Source organism: Nicotiana tomentosiformis, chromosome 10, assembly GCF_000390325.3.
Source record: "Nicotiana tomentosiformis chromosome 10, ASM39032v3, whole genome shotgun sequence".
Taxonomy (NCBI): domain Eukaryota; kingdom Viridiplantae; phylum Streptophyta; class Magnoliopsida; order Solanales; family Solanaceae; genus Nicotiana; species Nicotiana tomentosiformis.
The window spans coordinates 68,885,722-68,899,521 of NC_090821.1; the positions used below are offsets into that span (position 1 = coordinate 68,885,722).

Consider the following 13,800-nt stretch of genomic DNA (forward strand, 5'->3'; position numbering starts at 1 on the left):
TTGATACGCATGCGGTGGTATAAGATATGGGTGTTGAAACGCATGCGGTGAGATAAGGGTGGCTTGATACACGTGGCTAGTAGGGGTGACTACTAGAAGTCATGCGGTGTGATAAGGGTGGCTAAAACGCGGGATGCTATTTCGGTAAAAAATATTTTTTTAAAAATAAATTGTGAAGGCTCCCGCGGTGATATAAGGAAATGAGATATTATGAAATTATTTATAACTTGGGACTACGAGGCGGTACCTCGGTAGTGCCCTTGTTGATATTGATTTATGGCCATAGTTGCTTTTGATTAATTGTTGTGATTTTCATAAAGTTGAAAGAAATTCTGTTTTGATTCCACGAGATATTATTTTACAATTATTTGGTGTCATTAAATGTGACATACTATTTGATTTATTTCCAATGTCATTTTATTTTACTACATTGATAAACATTTTACCATGCCATTATTATATTTCAGTAGGGCCTTACCTGACCTCGTCACTACTCTGCCGAGGTTAGGCTTGGCACTTACTGGGTACCGCTGTGGTGTACTCATACTACACTTCTGCATATCTTTTTGTACAGATCCAGGTACATTTTACCAGCCTAGACATCAGTGAGTTACCTGCGCACGGAGAATTCGAGGTATATCTGCTAGCGTCCGTAGACTCCGAAGTCCCCTTCTATCATTTAATGTTGCTTCCTTATATTTTATTTAGACCTTGACATATAGAGACATTAAGAATAAATTCTTAGAAGCTTGTGACTTATTTCTATCGGGTTTTGGGAGTTGTAATCATTTGAATTGTAGATTACTTATTTTCAGATATTTATGATTATTCTGCATTGATAGGCTTACCTAGTCTTAGAGATTAGGTGCCATCACGACACCCTACAAAGAAAAATTTAGGGTCGTGACAGATTTCAACCCTAACCTCTTTATCCGTCGCATTTTGCACCCCTAATGTGTATCCTTTTTTTGTGATTTGCACCCTGTCCTATTTTTATTTTTTACGATTTCAACCCTAACCTTTTTATTCCCTTGCAAAACAATAAAACCACCATTTATATAAATTTTTCATGAGGGAAAAAAAGGAAATACAAACCTTAGAACCAGATTTCTTTATCCATGGTCACCTTTTACTTTTAGCGAAAAATGTTAATCCAAAATATTTCTCGCTCTAAATAATTAAGGAGATATTAATTTCATTTTTACTTTCACCCTTACTGCTTAAACAAGGCATATAGTCATTAATTATCCATTTAAAAAAGAGATAAAGGAAACGATTTAGTTAAAAACTTCTTATAATTGATGTTATTAAATAATATTTTAATAAGTATGCCAAAACCTTAAGCGACAAATAAAGAGAACGAGAAACAATAAGAATTGGTCTTAGTAGAAAAATAAAAGAGAGATATACTCTTAACTTCATAATAAGTCGAGTTAATAAATTAAGTAAATGACAATTTTCGTATTCTTTTAAAAACCAAATAAACCAAAAATAAATTTAAGATTTTTTATTTGAAATTGATTACATATTTATTTTTTTCTCTCTAAATACGTTCTATCTTATATTAAATTATTGTTTGTTTTTCACCCATGCTTGATTCTTATATTGAACCCTGACTAATTATTCGCACCACGTAAAATTAATTAAAAAATTGTTTCTTAATAGATTTTTCCCCTTTTCTATAGCGTTATCTCTTAGGGGTTGTTTGGTATGATGGATAAGAAAAAATAATCATGAGATAAAAATTTAGTATCGCTTTATCCCTTGGTTGGTTATTAATCCAGAGATAAGTTATCTCAGAATTATATAAATGGTATCCTGGGATAAGTATCGCCTTCCTCTTTTGCCCTCATGAAAAATTTATATAAATGGTGTTTTTATTGTTTTGCAAGGGAATGAAGAGGTTAGGGTTGAAATCGTAAAAACAAAAAAAGGACAGGATGCAAATCACAAAAAAGAATACACATTAGGGGTGCAAAATGCGACGGATAAAGAGATTAGGGTTGAAATCGTAAAACAAAATAGAACAGGGTGCAAATCACAAAAAAAGAATACACATTAGGGGTGCAAAATGCGAAGGACTCAAATTGTGATAATGCGATTATCTTTTATCGAGATAGCTTCTCGAACCAAAACAAATAGAAAAAAACAAAAGGAAAAGAAAGATATGTAACACTAATTAACACAAATACTTTTGCAAATAGACAGTATTATAAAGGCTTTAGCTTTTACCATTGGTCACACTTCAAAATTTCTTTGTTTGCCCTTATGACTTCCCATTTCTTTGGGGTGTAATGTTTCAGCCCATATAAATCTGTATCTGATGGAGGATGATTGATGTAATTAGTGGAATATACAAAGGAACCCATGATTGAGTTTTAGGGTACTGTTTTGAATTATAATACCAACTCAACCAAATAGCATTATCACTGAGGACAACACCACCCAAGTGTTCAATAATTACTCTTACAAGAAATTATCTAATAATACAGTATTTATTGCATCAATCATTAATCCAATTACAGAGAAATAATAAGAAAATAATCCTAATAATAATAATAATAATATAGTGAATATAGTGAGTTTTGAAATTAGGGGTGAATCCAACATAATAGTATCAGATTCAATTGAACCTATAACTTTTAACACGGAACATGCATTTATATGTAAAAATTATTAAATTTGCAACAAAGAGTATATATGAGCCAATTATTCTAAAAGTAGGATGTGTTCAATATTAAAAAAATTTAAAGATTGAACTCACAGAATTTAAATCTTAAATTTGTTTCGGCATGAAATATGATTTTTTTTTCTTACTCGATGCCCGCTATCCATTTTTTAATCCGATTAAGTAATTGCACATCAAATTAAAGGATAACTTGTCATGATTAGTTGTAGTTGCTTCACTTAATAATGGGAAAGCCACAATAATAATTTCAGAAGTTATGAAATATTTGGTTAATTAATGATGCATCACATCGCAGATTTCTTGGTTAGAGAAGGAGCTATAAAATACTTGGTTCATTACGGAGACACGTTTCAATTTCCAAGCTTTAGACCACTACTAAAAAAACAGTAAATTTGCGACAATTCAACCAATTAATCAAACAACCAACTATCAAACAACATAAATTAAACATGTTTCTAACTTCAACTCTAAAACATTCAAATAGCCTATTCAGAATCAGTCTCTTTCTCAGACTCCATTGCAGCTCCTTTCTTGCTTTTTAAACAATTTTTGGACCAAAGCCTGAGTTGCTTGAAATTCTTGCGACATTTGATCTACCTTTTGACACATAGCTTCTATGTCTCCTTGGGAAACTGATGCCCCAATGAATAATATTGTTGGTGGATGACTGAAGGATGGTTGTACTCTAATCCCGTAGACTCGACTTTTATTTATTATTTTTACGAGAAATAAAGAAAAGAAAGTAAAAGAAGTAAGAAAACAAACAAGCAACTTTCAAATTAATATCAAAATAGATAATTACATAATATTTATACCTTAAAAATATTTAACATAACAAATATAAACATTAAGTATACATAATAAATATAACAATATAAACATAAAAAATAATGATGTCATTAAATTAATTTAATTTATTTCAAATTAGCACATAATGTGCTCTAATACTTAATTGATTGCATTTTCTTCATTTCTTTCCAATAATAAATAATATAATTAACACATAGATAGGGCATGGAGAATTTCCAAACGAAAAACCGAAACAGAAAAGTATTAGAACTTAACTTGTGTTCTTTAGTTATTTTTTATATAAACAAGAAGAATTCCATACTTATAGAACATACCCAAATTATTTTAAATTTTTCTTGATTTACTATTAGATACATACAAGTATACTAGCCATTTTCACAAGAACATCTAACTAAAAAGAAAAAAACAGCTAATTAATCTAAACAAGTAAATTTTTAACAAGTCACTGTCACACCTCCGTTTTCCATGTTGAACACTCCCAAAAGATTTGAGTAGAGGAAAGTCACGCTAAATGTGCCAAAGTTGTATGTGCCAAAAGGGACGTTAATTAAAATAAACGACTAAAATAAAACTAAATATTAAAAGTGAAACTATTTTTTTATTTTTAAATGTTATAATAAAGTAAAAAAGTAGAGAAAATAGGCTAAAGTCATGGTAAAATTAAAATACTATAAACATAAATATACTAATTGACCTTAAACTAAAGAAGATATTTTTGTGTTTTAAAATTGTAATTTGAAGTAAAAATTGACTAAAACTCCATAAAAAATAAAAGTTAAGTTAAATAAATATTTTAAACACTAAAAATAGCTCAAAAATGTGACGGGTCAAAAATTACGTGCTTACAGTCACGATATACATATTATATTACAAATATTATTGCTAATTTATCTATACTATATTGAAAATTATATAGCTACATACTATTTTGCTAAATTAATGCAAAAGAAATACTTGAAAAATGACCAACGGATTTGCTGCCGAATCACCACCGGAGGGGAGATGAGCCGCCAGATTCCTACACCAATTCCTAGTTGGGGGGGGGGGAGGGGGGGACGGAGAGAGAGAGGGAGAGGGAGAGTGAGAGGGAGGAAATCATACCTTATATGTTTAGATTAGAGGGAAGAATTAGAGGGAAGAATCAAGAAATATAGCGGGAAAAGGAGATGGGAGGAGAGGGGAAAAACTAGAGAAGAAAGAAGAAAAAACGAGTTAGGGCTATAATTAAAAATAGATTTGCGACCGAATCGATCGCAAATTCCGTTGACCAGTCAGACCTCTTTTTCATTGCAAATTCCGACCAAATCGGTCGAAGCATTTAATTTAATTTTTTTTAATTTTAATTTTTGCGATTGATTCAGTCGCAAACCATAAAAAATATTTTCAAGGTATTTTTCGCGTAATTGTGCGACATAATCAATCGCAATTTCGACCTTACCCTACACCATAATAGGAACATTTTTATATAAAAGAAAGAGTATTCAACTAAATCACAAATACTACCAATTAGTCAATAGTCCAAAGGAATAATACTTTTTTTAGTAGATATATTAATTGCTTATTATCGTTTTCAGTGTTTCTATTCAAATATATAATTGGTTATCTTATAAAAGGAATTAGTTTCAACATTTAGAAATATTTTTCAATATTTAGAACTTATGAACTAAGTATTACAACAACAACAACAACCCAGTATAATTCACTAGTGAAGTTTGGGAAGGGTAGTGTGTACGCAGACCTTACCCCTACCCTGGGATAGAGAGACTGTTTCTAATAGACCATCGGCATCCTTCCCTCTAAGAACTCCCCACAACTAAGTATTAATACGAAAAAAAGAAAAGAGGATAACCTAACGAATTTTCAAGCCCTATACTGTTATAGTTGCGGCAAAACCCAGTCCGACTCAAACACACCTCTCTATTACACTTGTTATTTATTCCATTGTCTCTTACTTGGAATTGCACAACCAAGTACACAATGGAGGAGAACAAGATTGTTACCATTAGTAATAAATCACATATCCCCCAAGAGATTGTGTTTGATATTCTCATAAGGGTTTCCGCCAAGTCTCTGCTACGTTTTAGGTGCGTTTCTAAATCTTTTCGTTCCCTTATATCACAACTATTATTTATAAGTTAGTACAGAAAATAGAAGATGGCCGATTCCAAGCTTTACCCTTCCAGTACTTGAATGAGCCATGTTTCTCTAAATTTGACTCTCTGGAATCTATCAACGGCCTAGTTTGCCTATGGAACAATAATGAAGATGTTGCAATTTGCAATCCTTTCACAAAACAATATGTCTTCCTTCCTAAATCCACTATAAAATTTCCTAGTTGCACTACGTATATTCGATGCTCCTTAGGTTTTTATCCCACGACCAAGAAACATAAAGTTTTGAAGGCACACTATGTTTCGGATAAAAAGGGAAATTATAATGTGAGACATTGGATTTTCACTCTCGGCATAGACAAATCATGGAGAAAAATTCGTGGTTGGGATAATATCTATGTTATGCCCGGAAAATCCATGTTTAGATTAGAGTAGAATTAGAGAGAACTTGTTTCTTAACCCGTAGCTCGAGGAAAGAATTCGCGGTTAGGATAGGAATATACCTAACAGTCTTGCTTAGTTGAATATTGTATTATATTCGTTTATGATAGATTCAATATCATAGGAATATATGATTGATATATTGTGGATAGACAGATAATATTGTGAAAACATGCTATGTATATAAACAATATGGTCAACTAGCAACCATATATAATTCGAATTAACATGTGTAATTACGAACTCAATAGGATTGATAAACCGACCACAATCCTGAAATCTATATCTCTCAAGGTTGGGATAACTTGTTTTTCCTGATAAGAACATTTGTATTTATATTAACGGGGTCATTTATTTCGTAAATGTATATACATTAGGAAGTGAGATGGCTGCATTCAACGTTGGAGATGAAAGTTTTAGAATGATCGCATTCCCTCGTGGAGTATCGTCGAGCATTCGACATTGTTCACCAACAATAGTAGATATAAAGGGACAAGTTGCACTTCTAGATCATACAACTTTTCGAGACGATAGTGGCAAGGTTTTTATGTATATTCTCACTTCCAATGAATGTACTCAGACATGGGTGAAGCATACAATTGAGCTATCATCACAGTTCAAACATTTAGTAAATATATGTCGTAAACTCCTATTCACTTCCAACCCTAAGGGAAACATTTAACATTGTATTGATTCCATGTACCAGGTATTTAAAAATGGGAAATATTTGAGATAAGTGGAGTTTATGGTCCAAGTTTTGAAGAGCGGAATAATGTTGTACTATGTCTTGTGGGGAGTGTTAACTCATTAGTTTGATTGTATATTTGATTTTTTTAAAAATTATTGTTAACTTTAGGATTTAATTTGTTAACTTCAGGATTTGAGTAACAACATTATTTATTCTGTTGTTTAAAAACAGCGTCATGACTGTTTTACTTTTGCTAATAATATTGCTCTTCCTATGAACCCCTCCTAGTAGTTTTTTTTTTTTTTTTTGGAGTAAGATATTAATTATAACTTATAATAATTAGAGCATACCCCTATGTATTTTGACCTGCAGCTGCACTTTTATTACACTAAATTAAATCTTTTGACTATTATGTCAACAAGGAAACAACCCCGGCCCCCATTCTTTTCTTGGTTATGCTCTAACTTTTCAAGTTGAAGCTCTAGCCTGATTGTGCTGTAGGCTAGATGCTTAGCAAATGTGGTATTTTGGTTGTCACACCCATTTTTTACCCCCAAAAGATAAATGTGTTATTGATTGTGGATGGTGGGTTAAAGAGTTTCTCAAATTAAAATGACAAACTTAAATATGGATTATTTTATTTACAGAGTCGCCACTTGGAATTGATTTTTGGGTGTTCCAAGTCACCTTTTATTTGAATCCCTAGTCAAAGGAAGATTTGACTCTTTTATTATTAGTCTGCAAAACAAAATCCGGGTAAGGAATTCCGTTGACCGGGGAGAAAGTGTAAGGCATTCCCCGAGTCCCGTGGTTCTAGCACGGTCGCTTTATTGACTAAAATTGGCTTGAATTAATTTTGGACAAACTGTGATTTATTGATTTTCATGTTTTATCTATGTACGCTTTTATTTCTTGATTAGATTTATGAGCCAACATTTATCCCATTTAAGAACAAATAAGCAGATACTTAAGACTTAAAATTTGAAGATGTCAAAATTTTAAAGCACTATGCATTTCACTTCTTACTCACTTGAATTTCAATTATCACGCTAGCCATCAATTAGTTAATTATATCAAATGGATAATTAATCACACTAAAACGAAGCCAACATGCTAATATTCTTCAAGGAACGATTCAAAGCCAACTAAAATAGGATGCTCAAAACTTAAAATATATAAAGATCATTCATGGTGTATATATTAAAAATAGTGATGCAATTAAGAGATGAATCTTAAGAAGAATCTGACTTTGAGAGGTTTACAGCAGGGGACTCCAAAAGTAAATAATAACTCCAAACATGACCTTGACGAACTAGAAACTTCGTCGGACAAGGTGCAGACCTCGACCTCACAACAAACTTTGAACCCAACCTCTTCGAACTCAGCCAACAATGAACGGACGAGGTCAACACCTGCCGGGTTTTAAACGGTGGTTCAAGATGATTCCAATGGAGGTTTCAAAACTGTTTAGTGCTGATTTCGAGGGTCAAAACGGGCAGCAATTTTGGTGGTTTCTCGCTACTATTGCTGCTGCGTTTTTGTTGCGGTTTTTTGTGTGATAAAGAGCTGTTTTGGGGTCATTTTCGCAGCTGTTTTGGGGTAATTTCGGGCTGGAATTTGAACTGGTTTTATAGCCGAACTGCTCCTGCGTTTTTATATATGTTGCAGCTGATTTTCAATTGATTAAAGGAGCTTTAGGGACTGACTTTCATGGTTGAAATATGAGCTCTTTGGGGGGTGTTAAGGGTGGTTTAATGGAGGTAATGTTTAGGAAGAAGATGAATATGTGATGAGCAAGAAGAAGAAGCGGAAGGTAGCTGATTTTTCTCCTACTCTTAGAGCTTTTTTTTGGGTTTTCTTTTTTTTTTTATGTGTGTTATGTGTGTGTTTTATAGCTGAAAATGGGGTATGAGATTTGTGATAGGAGACAAGCATGGGGGACAAGGAGTGGGGAACAATGGAGAGAGTAGGGAGCAAAGTGTGGGGGGGACAAAGCATGTGGGACAAGCATGGGGGAACAAAGCATGGAGGACAAGTATGTGGGACAAAGAAAAGTTGAGTGGGGACATGTCTGGGAAGCGATAAATATTCAAGCACGGTAAAAAATTAGGTGCTCACGTTGGTGTAACCTTAAATTTACATGACACTGTTGTAAAGGGGTTTGTTGTTTTTAAGGAATAACAGATGATGCAAGCCCGTGCTACCCAACACTCCAATTTGCAAAGTAATTTATTATTAATTTTCTTAGAGAAAGTAAAATTCTTGTTTTATCAAATTGATCCAGAGATGTTCACTTAATGGTAGCAACTGTCACTATTATTTTCGTGCAATTACTTTTCTGATGTAATCAAATAAATTGTCATAATATCACTACTAGATGAGATTATCTTGAGGACAAATTGTTGAGATTTTTTGTTTTTAAGACGAAATAATCTTAAAATGAGGGTGAATGGAAAATGGAGGAAAAATGAAATTTTTTAGTAAAATTTTAAGTTTTTCCCTCTTGACAATGAGATATTGTCCCATATTGGACGACAGAGAAATCCCATCATGAAAAGTCTCAGTATTCACTATAACACGCCTCCGCTTTGAGCACCCTAAACAATACTCTATAATTTCTAGCAAAATCATATGCAACTTTAAATACATGTTGGAGGTTTTTAAGCAAACCATATCTATTTCACCTAGATTACTTTTATAGTATAATTTAAGAGAATAGATATAAAAGTTTTGTTTTTGTACTGAAGATCTTTTGGTAGAAGGGAATTCATATAGCAAATGGATGGTGAAATCTTATACTATATAGAATCTCATTCACACAAACTAATCTGTCATGATAAGGTTGAATCATGATCTTCCTTCAGTATTTTACATACTATACTGATACTTAAAAACTCTACAGCAAAACAAAATGGAACTCTTGCATTTATTCTGTTCGAATGATATACTCGAAATCACAATCTAAAGTTTCAAACGGCTAAATTGACCAATATAATTAAAGTAACCCAAGAGCATATCAAAATTCCTATTAAGGTAGTACCACAAATATTTCCGACATCATATGATATCTCAGGGGAGTATTATTTAACCTTCTTTAAACGGAGTAAGGGTCTAATTTGAAAAAGTTTAAGCACAAAGTAGGTTCTTAAAAATCACACAAGGTAAATGAAAAAGATAAGATTTAGTTGTAAGTGCGGTAAACTGAAAAGAGGCAAGAAAAAGAAGGAAATTTACCCTTAAAAAAACTAAACTAAAAATTATTAAGTGAACTTATTCCAACTGCTAAAAGTATCTGGTCCTTGTCATTTTCACTTCTTAGTCAAGAAACGAATTCTTTCAAGGCCTGCTACTAATAGCGATGCCTTGTATACTTGTAAAGGCGACAGAGGAATACATCAATATGGCCAAGAAAAAGTAGTTTGTTTGCCCTAAATTTAGTACATGGCAGTAGTTTCTCTAATGCGATTATCCAATTTTCAATTATAAGAAGTTGTACTCAAGTAGATTAATGATAGTTGGTATCTATTATTGCATTATAAATTCAAGCTCTTATGTATTTGACAAATTTGTCTAACTAAATTAATTACCAACTGAGATGAGCCAGAAGCCTAGGCAAATGTTCGCATAGTCACGATTAAACATAGTGCTATAGACTATATTGAAAATAAGAAACGATACTTTATAACCTCTTTGAAGAGAGAAAGATGAGTCTCTTATGACAATAAAATGACGATGAAATACCACTTGAATTTATTAACAATAGAATGTTCAAAAAGACGACGATATAGATGTCTCACATTGTCTTAAATTCATCCCAGAATTCATATATACTTTGACCTTAATAATGCTAAGCTCAAAGAGCTAGTATGGTTTACAAACTTTTCACAAGGAAGTTTTGTTTATTGTTTATTTAATTCTAACACCAGATAGAGACAATGAAAAGTACAGTCTCTTTGAACGACAAAGTAAACATAAACGAAATAAATTATATTATGGTATTACTAATACGAAGAGCATAAATTTCTTAACAATAACACAAAGTACACTTCATTCATTCTAATGAGACATACAAAATAATAGTTTCTATCAGTTATGTATACGTCAAGTAAAATAGCATAAACTTACCTTTTTAGGATGACGATGCCTCTGACTATAATTCAGAGTTCCTGAAAATAACGACAACAAATAATTTTATTTTGACAACAGTTTATCTGTAATCATGAATAAAAAAATTTGCAGTAACATGTTCAGATAGGAAGTTACAAAGCTAGGTGTAATAAACGGTTAATTTTAATCAATACAACTTAGTAGTTCATAAAACATTGAATGCAACAACATTTCATCTCTATACGACAAAGCACATACAATCACCTTTTATTAATTTATTAAACACTCAGAAAAAGTACATTACCCAGGAATATGATTCTGTCACAGCAGTCCATTTGATCGACAAATAATAAAGAGAGAAATACACAACAAATTGACATCGACAATTCGACATCCATTCTATCTCCTTTTTAATGTGTACTCTGCTATATATCTAAAGGCCTAAGCTCGGAGTTCCAAAAGAGGGGCATCATAAAAAAAGAAATCAAATTCCAATGATGACATTTTGTAGGTAATCCTTCACAGTAGCAATGCATAAATTTCCAAAATACAGAATACACCGAATAAAAAAAACAAAAAAAATGAGGACCCGTACAATAATTTCAAGTAGCAAAAGAAGAATTATACTCAAAAGTCTGCGAATTAATTTAAGTTGTTGTCTTGACACATAACATGCATAGATCCTGTGTCAGAAATGTGCTAAAATCAAGAGATCGTTTTAGCTGATGACAAATTCAACTAATTACCAACTTGAAAATTCATATTATCTTCCAAGAATATGAATTAATAAAAATGGGGAAGATCGAAGAGATTGTTACTAATTCCAGCCATAAAACTGGGAAGACAAAAGAGAAATGGACGAAATTTTGGCAAAAAATAAGAAAATCATACCTGAAATTAATTATATCCCCAAGCCGAGTAGACGAAACGAACTGAAAGTGTAGTCTTTGAAAAACTAAAGAAAAAATAAAAAATCATGCAAAAATAACAGATTAAGGGTGAAAAGAGAAACAAAAAGAAAATGAAATGCCGAAGAACATTGAAAAGAGAGGCAGAAAAATAACAACATTAGCCATGAATTTGGAAAATTCTAAGAGAATTAGAAGAAGATTTGGGCAAAAAATTACTAACAGAAAAGCATACCTGAAACGACAACGCCAGATGCGAAGATGAAGAGAAGTGAAAGAATAAAATGAAATTGATGTTGGAAAAAGAGTAGTTTTACGTCTGATTTTGGGGATGAGAAAGATTGAACAAGGATGCTTCTAGAGCCAAACCCGAAAACTACAAGAAATAAACACCTAACGATAAAAGTGATTATTTTTATTATATAGAAAAGAGAAATTGGTCGACCAAGGGCATTTTGCCTTGCCATTTTATTTTATTTTTCCTATTTTTATTTCTATTGGTTGATCAAGGGTAAATCTTTAATAGGAGTAGTAATCTGGTTCAGCACATACCCAAACAATTCTAGAAGAATTTACCCTCGGTTGTTTCATTTGAATTCTCTTCGTGGTCTTTCAATTTCATATCTCAATTTTTGCTTTAATCTTCTTCCAATTCTTTTCAAATTTCTCAATTTCATCTGTTCATCTCCTTCCTTTTATTTTTCTCTTTCATTATTAAAATGTTCCTTTTGCATGATTTCTTTATTTTTCTTCAGACTACTTTTTTTCAGTTCTTTACATCTTTTCAGATGGGCTGTTCTAAATTCAGCTATGATTTGTCTCAATTTTTGCCCACTTTCTTCTAATTTCTCTTCAAACTTCCAAATTTCATAACTGGAATTCGTGGTTGATGTCTTTAATAGAGAAAGAGGTAGAGTTTCGGAAGGTTTGCTATGCGTAAAATGTAGTTGGGAGATTGGGGTAGAAACGATGGACAAAAAAGATTATAGTAGTAATTTCATTTGCTTTTGACTTCTTTTTTAATTTTAATTTTTTGTTTCCATTGATTAAAAAGGTAACTTTCTGTTTCCATCTCCCGTCAATTCTTCGGTGTCCTCTTCTCTGTTACTATATTTCATAAAAGCTTCTATGGATTGATCGAAAATTTTGTAATTATAGATGAGCATATTTTTAAAATATTCTATTTCTTATGATCACATTAGTTCTTTTCAAATGAGTGCATTTTAGTTGATGTTACTTCAGTATTCTTTGACCTAAGAGTAATCATCTAGGTAGAGAGAGGAGTCAATGTGCTTCATCTCCCTTTTTTACACGATAAGAAAGAAATTTGGGTTCGTAATGCATTTCCATACTCAACAAGTTGCACCAACCTCAAAATGCTTTGCTTTCAATCTTACAGATTTTCTAATGGAGCTTACTCTAAGTGTCGATTGAGAACTCCGATGGAGCTTACTCTAAGTCTCAGTTGGGAACTCTGATTGTATACTTTCACACAGTCAGTTGATAATGAAGTATTTGCAGTTACATATAAGTTTGAATTTTACCTCATCACAACTGATGTTTTCTTCAAGAAACATAATTGAGGAAGTTTCATTGAAAACTTTGTGCATTACTTAATTAGTTTAACTTTTCAAAAAATAATTTGGTTGTTATTGTGAATTTTTGGGTGCTGAGTGAATCATGGATTACTGTTTCTGGGTTGGTGATCTCTTCTGATATGATAAATTTATGATATAGGTGACAAAGTTTTTCACCTTTTTTCTTGCCCCATTTGTGTCAAATTATTATAAACTGGTATTATTATGACTTGCCAAAAGCATTAAATTGAATCTCTTCTTGCTTTTCAAGAAAGAATATCAGAGTGAGAATATCATGCATACCTATCATTTTCTTGAATTTGTATGAATGGCTCTTTGACTTCTATTATTTTAAGCTATTGCGAATTTACTTTTAGATAAAAATTTATAGAAAAAAGGAATCTACCTACTAATCCTTTGTGACTTTCACCTCTTATTTATGAGGCTTACAATTCCTTTTAATTTAAAT

General features: G+C 32.0%; 1 long non-coding RNA gene across 1 annotated transcript; it reads right to left on the reverse strand.

Moving 5' to 3' along the window:
* Positions 1-5,598: 5,598 nt before the first annotated feature.
* Positions 5,599-12,148, reverse strand: LOC104105364 (uncharacterized). Its single transcript, XR_688347.3, has 3 exons — positions 11,990-12,148; positions 11,738-11,801; positions 5,599-10,905 (listed from the first exon to the last, which is right to left on the reverse strand). It is a non-coding gene; the product is annotated as an uncharacterized lncRNA (long non-coding RNA).
* Between the last annotated feature and the right edge of the window lie 1,652 nt (positions 12,149-13,800).